Here is a 15,893-nt window from a genome sequence, read left to right on the forward strand (position 1 = left end):
AAGCTCAGAGGTGAGATGAGGATCTCTAACTGTCCATCACTGTTCTCCACTCACATCACTCCACCATCATTATTCACACTCACTGTCACATCTGACACTCAACTACTGAATAATAAGTCACAATAACTCAGAATGAACTACTAACTTTGTGAGTTAACAACGAGCTCAACCACTGATTAGTCAACTAATCAACTAAGATGAGACAGCATCTTTCATCAGATGACATTTTGATGAACAGGAGAACGTTTCTCATCCACTGTCTTCTTACTGATTTTCATACTGCTTCTAAAACTTCAGCTGCTGACAGTCTGCTCAAAATTCATCTTTTTAAACTCTTTGATTTGTTGTTTGTTTGTATCAGGATGCAGCAGCAGAGAGCAGACTCTCCTGAACCCAGCTGTGTGTCCATGAAGAGTGACCGGTCTATGCCTCGTCCTATTGACTTTAAAGATGGACAACCTGCTGATGGAAGGTAAGAAGTTAAAAATGGTTGGTTGGCTGTTTGGGCTGAATAAACCTCCTGTGTTATGTGGGGCGGAGCAGGTGAACCAGGCACAAACACCACAGACAGGTTAAATGGAAACAGCTTTAATGCTCAGAAACCAACAGACAGGCTTACAGACCATAAAGGGAAAGCAGTTCAACTAAGGTTGAAACCAGCAGGAACAGGTAACAAGAGGAACAGGAACAGACAGGAACAGCATCACAATCTAGTGTCTAGAATGAAAGAAAATGAGTGAGAGCAGTATATGTAGTGAGGAGCTGATGAGGGAATTACACAGTGGCAGCAGGTGAGCAGGTGGGTTTGAAACTGAAGGCAGGGACAGAAACAGACAGGACAACACAAACAGAGCTTAAACAGGAATCATGACAGTCTCCCCTCAAGGGACAGCTCCCAAATGTCCCTCCAGGCTGGTCAGGAGGGAGAAAACAAAGAAGGCAGGACAGATGGACAGGACCACTCTGGAGGCTGAAAGAGTTGCTCAGGACAGAAACTTTGGAGACCAAGATGTCAACAAAACCATGTAGAAAGGAAACCAAATGACAGGAGGACCTCAGCAGGGGGGCTGATGTTTTGGGAGCTGGCTGGGTGTCTGTGGAGGCAGCAGAGACTCAGTGAAGCTGGACAGCAGAGACTCAGTGAAGCTGGGCAGCAGAGACTCATTGAAGCTGGACAGCAGAGACTCAGTGAAGCTGGACAGCAGTTCTTTGGTGTTAACTACATACTTTTTTCACTTCTTTATTCATATCAGGATGCAGCAGCAGAGAGCAGACTCTCCTGAACCCAGCTGTGTGTCCATGAAAAGTGACAACTTTCTAACAATGTACGGCATGAATATATATGTTTAAGGGTTGGGGTCTAAAACATCCAGAAGAACGCGTGGCTACCTCCTAACATCCGTCCCGTCCCGTAGATGGAACAGCGTGCGTTAAGTGGTTAAATAGTTTGTTACTTTGGCTCCATCTGGTGGTGGAATGAATAATGACAGGATGTTAGACAGCAGTGCAGACCTGTGTGATGTGCAGCTGGTTGTAATGAATGAGCATGTTGTTGTGTTTGTGTGAAGGTGTTTCTCAGCTATGGATCAGTGTGAGGACAGAGAGGAGGGAGTCCCTCCCTCTAAAAGCTCTCTGTGTGGGGAACATGACAGCCAGACCAAAGCTCAGAGGTGAGATGAGGATCTCTAACTGTCCATCACTGTTCTCCACTCACATCACTCCACCATCATTATTCACACTCACTGTCACATCTGACACTCAACTACTGAATAATAAGTCACAATAACTCAGAATGAACTACTAACTTTGTGAGTTAACAAAGAGCTCAACCACTGATTAGTCAACTAATCAACTAAGATGAGACAGCATCTTTCATCAGATGACATTTTGATGAACAGGAGAACGTTTCTCATCCACTGTCTTCTTACTGATTTTCATACTGCTTCTAAAACTTCAGCTGCTGACAGTCTGCTCAAAATTCATCTTTTTAAACTCTTTGATTTGTTGTTTGTTTGTATCAGGATGCAGCAGCAGAGAGCAGACTCTCCTGAACCCAGCTGTGTGTCCATGAAGAGTGACCGGTCTATGCCTCGTCCTATTGACTTTAAAGATGGACAACCTGCTGATGGAAGGTAAGAAGTTAAAAATGGTTGGTTGGCTGTTTGGGCTGAATAAACCTCCTGTGTTATGTGGGGCGGAGCAGGTGAACCAGGCACAAACACCACAGACAGGTTAAATGGAAACAGCTTTAATGCTCAGAAACCAACAGACAGGCTTACAGACCATAAAGGGAAAGCAGTTCAACTAAGGTTGAAACCAGCAGGAACAGGTAACAAGAGGAACAGGAACAGACAGGAACAGCATCACAATCTAGTGTCTAGAATGAAAGAAAATGAGTGAGATCAGTATATGTAGTGAGGAGCTGATGAGGGAATTACACAGTGGCAGCAGGTGAGCAGGTGGGTTTGAAACTGAAGGCAGGGACAGAAACAGACAGGACAACACAAACAGAGCTTAAACAGGAATCATGACAGTCTCCCCTCAAGGGACAGCTCCCAAATGTCCCTCCAGGCTGGTCAGGAGGGAGAAAACAAAGAAGGCAGGACAGATGGACAGGACCACTCTGGAGGCTGAAAGAGCTGCTCAGGACAGAAACTTTGGAGACCAAGATGTCAACAAAACCATGTAGAAAGGAAACCAAATGACAGGAGGACCTCAGCAGGGGGGCTGATGTTTTGGGAGCTGGCTGGGTGTCTGTGGAGGCAGCAGAGACTCAGTGAAGCTGGACAGCAGAGACTCAGTGAAGCTGGACAGCAGAGACTCAGTGAAGCTGGACAGCAGAGACTCAGTGAAGCTGGACAGCAGAGACTCAGTGAAGCTGGACAGCAGAGACTCAAGTGAAGCTGGACAGCAGAGACTCAGTGAAGCTGGACAGCAGAGACTCAGTGAAGCTGAGCAGCAGAGACTCATTGAAGCTGGACAGCAGAGACTCAGTGAAGCTGGATAGCAGAGACTCAGTGAAGCTGGACAGCAGTTCTTTGGTGTTAACTACATACTTTTTTCACTTCTTTATTCATGTCAGGATGCAGCAGCAGAGAGCAGACTCTCCTGAACCCAGCTGTGTGTCCATGAAAAGTGACAACTCTATGGGTCGTCCTGTTAAGTATAAAGATGGACAACCTGCTGATGGAAGGTAAGAATTTAACATCCAGTAATCAGAGCAGCATTTACAGGAGTTCATTTAGTCATCATGACAGAACATCTTTAATAAGCTGAGTGCAGATTTGAGTCTTTAAATGTCCTTAAACATGATGTTTTCTCCACAGAGTTCAGCAGCAGAGCTCGGAGGTTCCCAGTGATCAGTCTGCACAGCAACATCAAACACAGCTGGACTCCATATTTATGGTGTGTACATGTACAAACACACCTTTTACTATTAACTCCATCAACCACAGATGAAATAGTGAAGTAGCATTCAGGTCCTAACAGTGTCCATGCTGCTCTGTTTAGACCAGCAGGCCTTCAGACTGACACATGAATCACATGTTGTGTTCTACCAGTTTAACCACTTAACGCACACTGTTCCGTCTACGGGACGGGGCGGATGTTAGGACGTAGCGACACGTTCTTCTGAATGTTTTAAACACCAACCCTTAAACATATATATTCATGCCGTACATTGTTGGAAAGCTTAGATTCTCATGATTCATTCAAGACCACTCACGACTTATATGGTTGCTCACAGCCGTAATAGTATTAGCGATTAGCCCCTCAGCTAAGTGACAAAAGCTATAATGCTACATACCTTCAAAGTCTTCCCTTTATCCACAACGATCATCTTATGACTCAGGACTTTCTGTAAATATGAAATCCGTTTCCATAAAACCGAAATATTTTCCTCAATATGTCAACATGTATTTAGTCCAACACGTAACGTAATAACACAAATAACAAACCATATACGGTCCGTTTACGTCATTTCCTGACGTGCACGTCCATCTCAGAGTACACGTGACTAGATGTTTACGACCGTGAGCCTCTCCTGCTTCTGACGACACCACTCACCAGCCAATCGGTGCTTAGGATTAGGCAGTACATGTCTCCAAAGCCAATGAGGACATGTGACCGACGACAATGACGACATGGCTTTGATTGACTGCTGTTCTAGCCTATGGAAATATTCGGTGAAATGAAGTTGATAACCTTTTAGCCAATAGTCTGAGGTTTCCAACGGTGTATGACACTAAGCTATTAAGTTTGGCTGTCCATAAACAAACTCCAAGCTGGCCGGCGTGCGCCCTGTGCGTAAAAGAGTTGAACCATATATCATTACGCACTCGGCATTTTGGTACACGGTTGGTTATTCTTCGACTTGACATATGACTTATAGCAAAATAAACAGATAGATAGATAGATAGATAGATAGATAGATAGATAGATAGATAGATAGATAGATGGACAGTTAGTTAGTTAGTCAGTCAGTCAGTCAGTCAGATAGATAGATTGATAGATAGATATGGCCAAACAAAAAAAATATGGTGTCAGCTTTCATTAGAGACCAAGATTTTGATTGTAGGCAAAGCGGTTGTAGTTATAGGTGTTTGACTGCGGTTATACAGCTTTGGTAACCAAGTGTCCATTTGGAGTCTCCAAAAAGGACCTAAGGAAAATGCATGGACATACCTGTTGAAAAATAACCCTGAAAAATTCATCTTTTGGTCTTTTGACTCCAAATTCCAATGGACTGCATGAAGCCAAGACCTGTGGCTGTGGCCTCATTGTGTCTATATCCTGCTGAGAGGTCCCTGAGTGTCTGTACACATGTCATTGTAAAGGCAAACCTATGGGCGAGTAAACAACCCCATCATTGTAACCTCTGCCACTCTTTGTCAGTAAGTCACATAATCACACAGACACTTTTACAAGAATCATGAGAGTGTTTCCTTTCCAATGATACCAGACACATCTCTGAGTCTCAAACTATGTGGGATCTGTGCTGCTCACAACTTGGGCATGTCGTTTAGGCTAACAGCATAAAAAATAGGGGCGTGTATTAAGAGGTTAAATGAAATGTTCACTTTATCTTTCTGTTCCAGCTGCTGGAGGAGAACATCCTCACTTTTGTGAAGAATGAGCTGAAGAGAGTCCAGAGGGGTCTGAGTCCAGATGACCCAGAATGCTTAGAGAGTCAGAGTGAGGATGAGGAGGAGTTGGACGGTGAGGAGGAAGAGCAGAGGAGGAGCAGCAGAGAGGCACTTCTGAAGATCACACTGCACTTCCTGAGGAGAATGAAGCAGGAGGAGCTGGCTGAGCGTCTGCAGAGCAGTAAGAGGATTTTAACAGATTTAACATGATGGAGAGGAAATGGAGGCAACATGGGAGAGGTTTATATTTCACACTCTGCTGTAAATATGCTGCACACATCTGCATCAGATCAGAGACTGTTTGTCCTCCACTGATGAGCTGAATAAAACTGATGGAGGAGGAAAAACTACACAGACACAATTACATGTTCAGATTTCTAGACTTTCTGTAGGATCCACTCACTGATTTCATTTGTTGTTTGTTCATTCAGGAACTCCTGCTGCAAAGTGTCGACGTAAACTCAAGTCTAACCTGGAGAAGAAGTTCCAGTGTCTGTTTGAGGGGATCGCTAAAGCAGGAAACCCAACCCTTCTGAATCAGATCTACACCCCGCTCTACATCACAGAGGGAGGGACTGCAGAGGTCAATGATGAACATGAGGTCAGACAGATTGAAACAGCGTCCAGGAAGCCAGACAGACCAGAAACAACAATCAGACAAGAAGACATCTTTAAAGCCTCACCTGGAAGAGATGAACCAATCAGAACAGTGATGACAAAGGGAGTGGCTGGCATTGGGAAAACAGTCTTAACACAGAAGTTCACTCTGGACTGGGCTGAAGACAAAGCCAACCAGGACATACACTTCACATTTCCATTCACTTTCAGAGAGCTGAATGTGCTGAAAGAGAAAAAGTACAGCTTGGTGGAACTTGTTCATCACTTCTTTACTGAAACCAAAGAAGCAAGAATCTGCAGATTTGAAGAGTTCCAGGTTGTGTTCATCTTTGACGGTCTGGATGAGTGTCGACTTCCTCTGGACTTCAAAAAAAATAAGATCCTGACTGATGTTACAGAGTCCACCTCAGTGGATGTGCTGCTGACAAACCTCATCAGGGGGAAACTGCTTCCCTCTGCTCGCCTCTGGATAACCACACGACCTGCAGCAGCCAATCAGATCCCTCCTTGGTGTGTTGACATGGTGACAGAGGTCAGAGGGTTCACTGACCCACAGAAGAAGGAGTACTTCAGGAAGAGATTCAGAGATGAGGAGCAGGCCAGAACCATCATCTCCCACATCAAGACATCACGAAGCCTCCACATCATGTGCCACATCCCAGTCTTCTGCTGGATCACTGCTACAGTTCTGGAGTATGTGTTGAAAAGCAGAGAGGGAGGAGAGCTGCCCAAGACCCTGACTGAGATGTATATCCACTTCCTGGTGGTTCAGTCCAAACTGAAGAAGGTCAAGTATGATGGAGGAGCTGAGACAGATCCGCACTGGAGTCCAGAGAGCAGGAAGATGATTGAGTCTCTGGGAAAACTGGCTTTTGAGCAGCTGCAGAAAGGCAACCTGATCTTCTATGAATCAGACCTGACAGAGTGTGGCATCGATATCAGAGCAGCCTCAGTGTACTCAGGAGTGTTCACACAGGTCTTTAAAGAGGAGAGAGGGCTGTACCAGGACAAGGTTTTCTGCTTCGTCCACCTGAGTGTTCAGGAGTTTCTGGCTGCTCTTCATGTCCATCTGACATTCATCAAGTCTGGAGTCAATCTGCTGGAAGAAGAACAAACAACATCCCAGAAGAGATGTTTCTACCAGAGTGCTGTGGACGAGACCTTAAAGAGTCCAAATGGACACCTGGACTTGTTCCTCCGCTTCCTCCTGGGTCTTTCACTGCAGACCAATCAGACTCTCCTTCGAGATCTGCTGACACAGACAGGAAGTAGCTCAAAGACCAATCAGGAAACAGTCGAGTACATCAAGGAGAAGATCAGTGGGAATGTGTCTGCAGAGAGAAGCATCAATCTGTTCCACTGTCTGAATGAACTGAATGATCGTTCTCTAGTGGAGGAGATCCAACAGTCCCTGAGTTCAGGAAGTCTCTCCACAGATAAACTGTCTCCTGCTCAGTGGTCAGCTCTGGTCTTCATCTTACTGTCATCAGAAAAAGATCTGGACGTGTTTGACCTGAAGAAATACTCTGCTTCAGAGGAGGCTCTTCTGAGGCTGCTGCCAGTGGTCAAAGCCTCCAACAAAGCTCTGTAGGTGCACACAGAACTATCCAGATGAATGTAGTTTCATCTTTGCTCAATGAAGAAAAGTAATGTTTGCAATTCTTTTGTTCTCATTTTTCACACAGAAGAATTGATGATTCAGATTCTTATACTTTATACAAACTGACCTTTTGATTTGATATCATCTGATGTAGATCACATGACATCACTGATATCAGTTGGATCAGCATTAAGATTTATTAATTTATATCCAGCATCACCAAAAGAAAACTTGTTTATTATTGTCTCTTCAGATTGAATGGCTGTAACCTCTCAGAGAGAAGCTGTGCAGCTCTGTCCTCAGTTCTCAGCTCCCAGTCCTCTAGTCTGAGAGATCTGGACCTGAGTATCAACGAGCTGCAGGATTCAGGAGTGAAGCAGCTTTCTGCTGGACTGGAGAGTCCACACTGTGGACTCGAAACTCTGAGGTCAGATCAAGTTATACTTTATCTTGAAATATTTTCTTAATTATGAGGTTCTGCCTTTCTAAGATTAGGATTTCTGAATTTTATTCATCACACGAAATAAAATGTTTGAATTTTCCAGTTTATCTTTCTTTGACTGAGCTTCATCTACTTTACAGAACACATATATTCAATGAGATAGAGAAACTGCTCTTTGCTTTAATATCATGGGATTTAGAGAATGATGTGTCTGTTTATCACAGAGTCTGATGTATTTAACTTGTCTCTCCAGACTGAGTGACTGTAAGCTCTCAGAGAGAAGCTGTGCAGCTCTGTCCTCAGTTCTCAGCTCCCAGTCCTCTAGTCTGAGAGATCTGGACCTGAGTAACAACAACCTGCAGGATTCAGGAGTGAAGCAGCTTTCTGCTGGACTGGAGAGTCCACACTGTGGACTGGAAACTCTCAGGTCAGTTTTATTACTGTGTATATAAAGTCATATTTTTGGCTTCTCCTCAGTTTCTAGTTTACATGAAGAGTTTATGATACCAAAAAGATTTAGTGTACTGTCTGAGCTGAAGTGATGTAACATCAAGTATACAGTAAGTAAAACTCCTTCCACACCAACATGTGAGTCAGGATTTATGTTTCTGTCATATAATCATCAATAAAGACTTGATGCGCATTCAGACATGAAAGTCTTATATAACTGAATTAATAACAGAAAATATACAACACAGAATTACTGTCATGTTCTCTACATGCAGGTTGTTGTGGATTTTTAATGAATTCATCAGTGAATAGAGAACAGGAGTTCAGGATGTCTTACGTGTTTGAGGCCAAGCACAATAACTTCAGTGTTTTCTGAGTTTAGTAGCAGGAAGTTGCAGGTCATCCAGGCCTTTATGTCCTTAAGGTATGTTTGTAGTTGAGTTAACTGGTTGCATTCATCTGCCTTTATTGAAAGATATAATTGAGTATCGTCTGCATTATTTCTCATAGTATGACGGTAAATGGAGCATATATAAGGTGAATAGTTTTGGTCCAAGCACTGAACCCTGAGGAACACCGTGTCTAACTTATGTTTGCATGGAGGATTTATCATTAACGTACAAACTGAAATCAATCTGATAGATAGACTTAAACCAGTTTAATACAGTTCCTTTGATTCCAACTGAATGTTCAAGTCTCTGTAACAGGAAGGCTGCAGAGTGAGACAGCTGCAGAGTGAGACAGCTGCCCAGAGAGACAGCTGCAGAGCTGCAGAGTGAGACAGCTGCAGAGCTGCAGAGTGAGACAGCTGCAGAGAGAGACAGCTACAGAGAGAGACAGCTGCAGAGTGAGACAATCCTGTTTGCTTTTTATTATTTTGGACATTTCTTCTTCTCAGTAGGATGTGATTTAAAATGTAACATAGTACAGTACTTCAAACTAAACATACTTAAGTAAAAGTAAAGTTACAGATTTTTAAAACTACTTTAAAAAGTACAAGTACACAAAAAAACGACTCAATTACAGTAAAGTGAGTTAATGTAATGAGTTACTTTCCACCTCTGCTGTCACCTACAGAGTTACACACAGCTAGTGTCTTAGTACTTGACTGTAGAACGGCTCCTCTCAGAACATAAATAAGTGTAAAGTTTGATGTCCTGCCTTATACAGCATGAGGTCTGCACTGTTCATGTTTTTCAGGTATCTTATTTAGAGCCTTAATAGTTGTTCAGTTCTTTAAGGTGTAGAAGTGGCTCACTGTTACTGAATGATACCCAGTGTGACGTGTTACTACCTCCTCGGATTCTATCTGTTATTGTGACCAGTGTTCATGATGGAAGTTCTCCAGTTGGAGGTGCAACTAAGTTCACTCTTTTGGTCATATATTTAGACTCTCTTTCTGATTACACGGGTAATGTAAATCCCTACTTTGGGAATAAGGGGGTGGTGTGTTGTTCTGTGGATGCACAACATATCAGCAGTTTGGCCAAATGCCTATACTGATGTGTGTGTGTGTGTGTGTTTGTGTGTGTGTGTGTGTGTGTGTGTGTGTGTGATTACTTATTCTTATCTTCATTAAGACTACTTAACGTTTCTAGAAGTTACCAAGCTATAGCTATTCCACTCTAGTGTTGCTATGGATACTATACTGGTCAGAAATAGCTGATGCATGATAATATAAATAATGATTGTAGAGTGATGAAAGGTTTCACATTCTCCAGGTGGAATGTATGTGGAGTAAATAACCCAGTCAAGAGAGGGAAGATTGTGACCCTCCTAAAGTCATCGGCCTCAGACATTATGTTCCTGCAGGAGACTCACTTGAAGAACAGCTGGCATGGCTGTCGGTGGCTCATTATAGATATCATAACTCGTGTATCTTGTGCAATGACCATAAAGTCTATTCTATTCAGTCTGTCAGGATGTCTGATCACAGAGGAAGGCTGTGCTTCTCTGGCCTCAGCTCTGAGCTCCAACCCCTCCCATCTGAGAGAGCTGGACCTGAGCTACAATCATCCAGGAGACTCAGGAGAGAAGATCCTGTCTGCTGGACTGGAGGATCCACACTGGAGACTGGACACTCTCAGGTACGGACAGACAGGTGGACACTCTCATGTATGGACAGACAGGTGGACACTCTCAGGTATGGACAGACAGATGGACACTCAGGTATGGACAGACAGGTGGACACCATCAGGTACGGACAGACAGGTGGACACTCTAAGGTATGGACAGACAGGTGGACACTCTCAGGTATGGACAGACAGGTGGACACTCAGGTATGGACAGACAGATGGACACTCAGGTATGGACAGACAGGTGGACACTCTCAGGTATGGACAGACAGGTGGACACTCTCAGGTATGGACAGACAGGTGGACCCTCTCAGGTGTGGACAGGTGGACACTCTCAGGTATGGACAGACAGGTGGACACTCTCAGGTATGGACAGATGGACAGACACTGACTAACTGAGGGACTCTGGTTCATGTTTAATGGTGGATATGAGTGAAGGTGTATGAAGCTGATTGTGTCTTTGTCTCTTCCTCCAGGATGGACCATGGTGGACCTCAGACACTGAAACCTGGTCTGAGGAAGTGTGAGTGTGTTTTCAGTTTGATTCATGAGAACTTTGAGAAAAACTGGATGAAATATGTAAAATAAGTGAAAAAAGTTGAAAATGATGGAAAATGTGTTTAGTCAGAAATGGGCGTGGCCTAAACTGACATTTATCTTGAACCAATGAATCCATGAAACAGAAATTTCCTTCTGTTGGTCACAGTTCAGGAGTTAAAAGAGAAATGCTTCATAAATGTCCACATGGTGGCGCTGCCTGCTCCAAAATGTCCCTCATGTCTCTCCTGCAGATAAAGTTCATTCATTCATACTGACTACTGGGGGGGGGGGGGGGGGGGGGGTAGTACTACTTGAACAGAACTTGTCAATGACTCTCTGGTTAAAGTCAGTCACCAGTCTCTTTTCCATTGACAGCATGGCCAGTGCCAAGTTACCAACAGTTAAAATAAAGTTACCAATAAGTTAATGTGCTTAAAAAGAGACACCACCAGATATATTTTAGTTAAATTAAAATTATAATAATTTGTTTATTTAATTATAAGTAACTTTACCACTCTAGAATTTTCTGAGAGCCTTTTTTGTAACTATTTTTACCAGTTTTTCTATAATGTACAATAATCATACATCTGTCCAATCACAGTAGATTAAAAACATAAAACAACAACAATTAGCTGCCAGTAAAAGTGGGCGTGTCCTGGAAAACTGAAGGAAGCCAATCAGAGAGCAGCCTCAGGTCACATGCTTGTGAAGGGTTTACATTGACTCTCATTGGAATCAATTTATAATGAATGCTGACAGGTGCTGAGAGACTAACAGGTGCATTTTACAAGCTAATACGTTTGATTTCATCATTTTTTGTTTTATATGTTTATTTCAGACATAAACGAACAATTTCAATTCCAAAAGGAAAAAAGAAAATCAACCAAGAATGAAACAAATAAAAGAAGCAAACAATGACATTCTTCTGGCAGTATCTGTGCCTGAAAAGGAGCAGGATGAAGTTTACACTTATTTAATTCCTGCCCCTAATTCACAATCAACTTACATTCCTGTACCTGTGTTCCTGTGTAGTATATAGAAATATATTATCATTAATATTATTATCACTATCATTACCGTCTATATCACCATTATTATTTTTACTATTATTATCTAGTCGTAGTATTATATCTTTATCATCATCATCATCATCATCATCATCATCATCATCATCACTACATTGCCACCATTGTCACTATCGTAAATATTATCAGCATTAACTCGAAGTAATACAAATAATAGTACACAAAGTACCAAGTCCAATGTCATCCACTCATTTTTGGACACAACCAAATCACATATAATACACATACATATAATATAAATACATATATAATAATAGCATCTTAATTCCTATACCTAGTGAAGATCATTTCTTGTACCTCTTTATAAAAAATGTAATGTTTGGACATTCCCTCAGTTCCACATTTAGACTGATCCATAGCCTCACACCACAAACACAACTACTAAAGTTCCTCCTCATCGTTGGCACGCTAACACTTTTGAAATAAGTATGAGCTCTTAGATTGTAGCCCTCCTCTCTTACACTGAACATTTGTTGGATATTTGCAGGCAGTTGGTTGTTTTTTGCTTTGTACATAGTTTGAGCTATTTGAAATTCCACCAGATCAGCAAACTTCAGTAAATGAGACAGTAAGAATAATGGATTTGAATGATCCCTGTACTCTGCATTATGGATGTTACAAATTGCTCTTTTCTGAAGAATAAACAATGACTGTACATTAGATTTGTAATTATTGGCCCAAACTTCAGCGCAGTAACTTCAGTATGGTGAGCAAGGGCGTAGGAATGAGTTTAACATTGACACATATGGGAAACCTGACAGATCCGTTAATGGTTTGAACAGAAATATGTCATAAATGAACTACACTGCAAAACATTCACAAATATATTTTATTCTACTAAAAAGATAGATTAGTAAAGGTAAAGGAAAACACATTTTGAATGGAAGTAATGAAGTGATAAATATCAAATATCAATTCTTTAATTGCAGGCCTAATCATCCAGTTTTGTAGATGAATAAATAACATGGGAAGAATATTGATCAAAGTTTGAATTCAAATGTTGTGAATAAATGTTCTTTTCCTAGTTGTATCTTATGGCTCAATGAACAGACACAGATACAGGTAAAGGTTCAAGTGAAAGGCAAAAACAGCATCAAAATGTTAACATATAAAGCAACTTGTTTTTACTCCCGAGTGTGATATCCTTCCACATTTCCACTAACTGGCTGATATGACTCTGTCCTCTGTCCCCTGACTTCAGTGTCTCTCAGCTGTCTGTCCCTGCTCTGAACACCCTAAAAGGAAAACAGTCACAATGTCACATGATTTACATGTTTCCTATGTATTTTATTAGTATACAGAAATATATAAAGTAGCACAGATCTTATAGTCCCATACAGGTACAGATCAGTGATAAATACTAAAGACTGACACTAAAACTATTCACAGATCTAAAAGTATGAATGCATGTATTCAATTACATGACTTACACTCTTATCTATATGCACAACATACAAACATATTTTATAAATGATACTGAGATTTGGTGGTTTATTTCTACCAATGACTCCTTTTATATCTCCCTCTTAATTCATTACAAAATGTAAAAGAAAATACTTTGACTTTTCATCATCAATGACGATGATGTCACTGATCACTTTCAAATGGATTCATTTATTTAACAAGTCACTGACAATAACATAAGTTTTGAATATATCACCTAACCCTTTAAAAGGTAGAAACATACTGATGGAGAGCTAGTGCAATATTAAAATCATGTTTGTTATATTATTATTTAAATTCAAGCGTGTTCAAACCTTCCTCTCATTATCAACAAAGTAAAATGAGCTGAGCTACCTGCAGCTCTGCAGTGCTGCCTCTCCCTGCATCACCACTGTTAGCTTCCAGCTCAACTTCATCTCATCTCTAATATGAAAGCAGTGGACATGAATAAGAAACATACTGATGGGAATGTCAAGAACAAGCCAAGAACACACAGACAGACTAACTCCTTTCTAGATGTGGAACGTTACTGGTTTAAGTTACATGAGTTAAGTTGATAGAAAAATCCTGTTCTTTAACCATCTTAAATACTTCATTAATTACATTCAGACAAACATCAGACGCAGCTGGAATCAAGTTTCACTTTGAAAAACATTCTCATCTAAAGGTCCACTTACTCTGTATGTCCAAAGCTTGCAGTCACATCTCATGGTCTTCCTCAGTGATGGAGTGTCTCAGTTGTCATGGAGATGGTTTAAGTTTGAATGGTTTCAGTAAAGTAGTAAATAAATCAACAGATGATAAACTGCAGCTGTATTGTGTCTCGTTCTCTCCATCAGATGCCTGTGAACTGGAACTGGATCCAAACACAATGAACAGAAAACTCAAACTGTCTGATAACAACAGGAAGGTGACAAAGGTGGGGGAGGATCAGTCATATCCTGATCATCCAGACAGATTTGACTACTATACTCAGCTGCTGTGTAGAAATGATCTGACTGGTCGCTGTTACTGGGAGGTCGAGTGGAGAGGAAGAGTTGATGTCGCAGTGAGTTACAGAAGAATCAGAAGGAAAGGACGCAGAGATGACTGTTGGTTTGGAGGGAACGATCAGTCCTGGAGTCTGAGATGCTCTGATGATGGTTACTCTGTCCTTCACAATAAGAGCAGAACAACCATCTCCTCCTCCTCCTCCACCTCCTCCTCCTCCTCCTCCTCCTCCTCCTCTGTCTCTAACAGAGTAGCAGTGTATGTGGACTGTCCTGCTGGCACTCTGTCCTTCTACAGAGTCTCCTCTGACACACTGATCCACCTCCACACCTTCAACTCCACATTCACTGGACCTCTGTGTGCTGGGTTTACAGTCTGCTCTGGTTCCTCAGTGTCTCTGTAGGAGGAGCAGAGAGGAGCAGAGAGGAGCAGAGAGGAGCAGTGAGGAGTAATGAGGAGCAGAGAGGAGCAGAGATCAGCAGTGAGCAGTAATGAGGAGTAATGACGACGGCGCGGTTTTAAAGAACATTCCACTGTTTTTACGCGGAGGACAAACAGACTTTCTCACAGTTTTAAACTTTTTTTCACTTTAATTTTTTTGCTGAGAAACTGTATAAAAGATTTGAACACAGCTGTATGAAGAGTTGAGTTAAGTTTAAGTGCATTAAATAAATATTTTAATTTGACTCTTTGTTTTATTGAGTTATTGACGCTGTTTGCGGCTGCAGGACACGAGGAGAGAAGATCTAAAATAATGTGATGATGATCTTTAGTGTATTTATATTAAAGATAATCAGCTGGATCACCTGAACATTATGAATCTAAAAGTGAAGAAACATCCAGAATAAGAAAGGAAATATTCTGTTAATAAACCAGATTTTACTTTATTAGTCCCACGATGGGGAAATTTACAGAGTTAAAGCAGAAACGTGGACAGTGGAAAAAAAGCCTCAATAAAAAGATTAAAGAACAAATAACTACAAAAGCAATAAAAGACAATGGTAGTAATATAAATATAGTAAATAATAGAAACATAAAGTAAATAAGTAATATTGATGTTGGTGATACCTGAGTTGAGATTATTACACAGGTTTAACCCTTCCTTCCTTCCTTCCTTCCTTCCTTCCTTCCTCCCATCCTTCCTTCCTCCCTTCCTTCATTCCTTCCTCCCTTCTTCTCTTTCTTTCCTCCCCCCTACCTTCCTCCCTTCCTTCTTTCCTCTGTCCTCCCTTCCTTCCTCCTTTCCTTCCTTCCTTCTTTCCTCCCTCCCTTCCTCCTTTCCTTTCTTCTTCCTCCCTTCCTTCCTCCTTTCCTTCCCTCTTCCTCCCTCCCTTCCTCCTTTCTTTTCTTCTTCCTCCCTTCCTTCCTCCTTTCCTTCCCTATTCCTCCCTTCCTTCCTTCCTTCTTTCTTCCCTTCCATCCTTTCTTTCTCCATCCCTTCCTTCCTCCTTTCCTTCCCTCTTCCTCCCTTCCTTCTTTCCTTCCTTCCTCCCTTCCATCCTCCCT

Source organism: Scomber japonicus, chromosome 6 (assembly GCF_027409825.1).
Source record: "Scomber japonicus isolate fScoJap1 chromosome 6, fScoJap1.pri, whole genome shotgun sequence".
Lineage (NCBI taxonomy): Eukaryota > Metazoa > Chordata > Actinopteri > Scombriformes > Scombridae > Scomber > Scomber japonicus.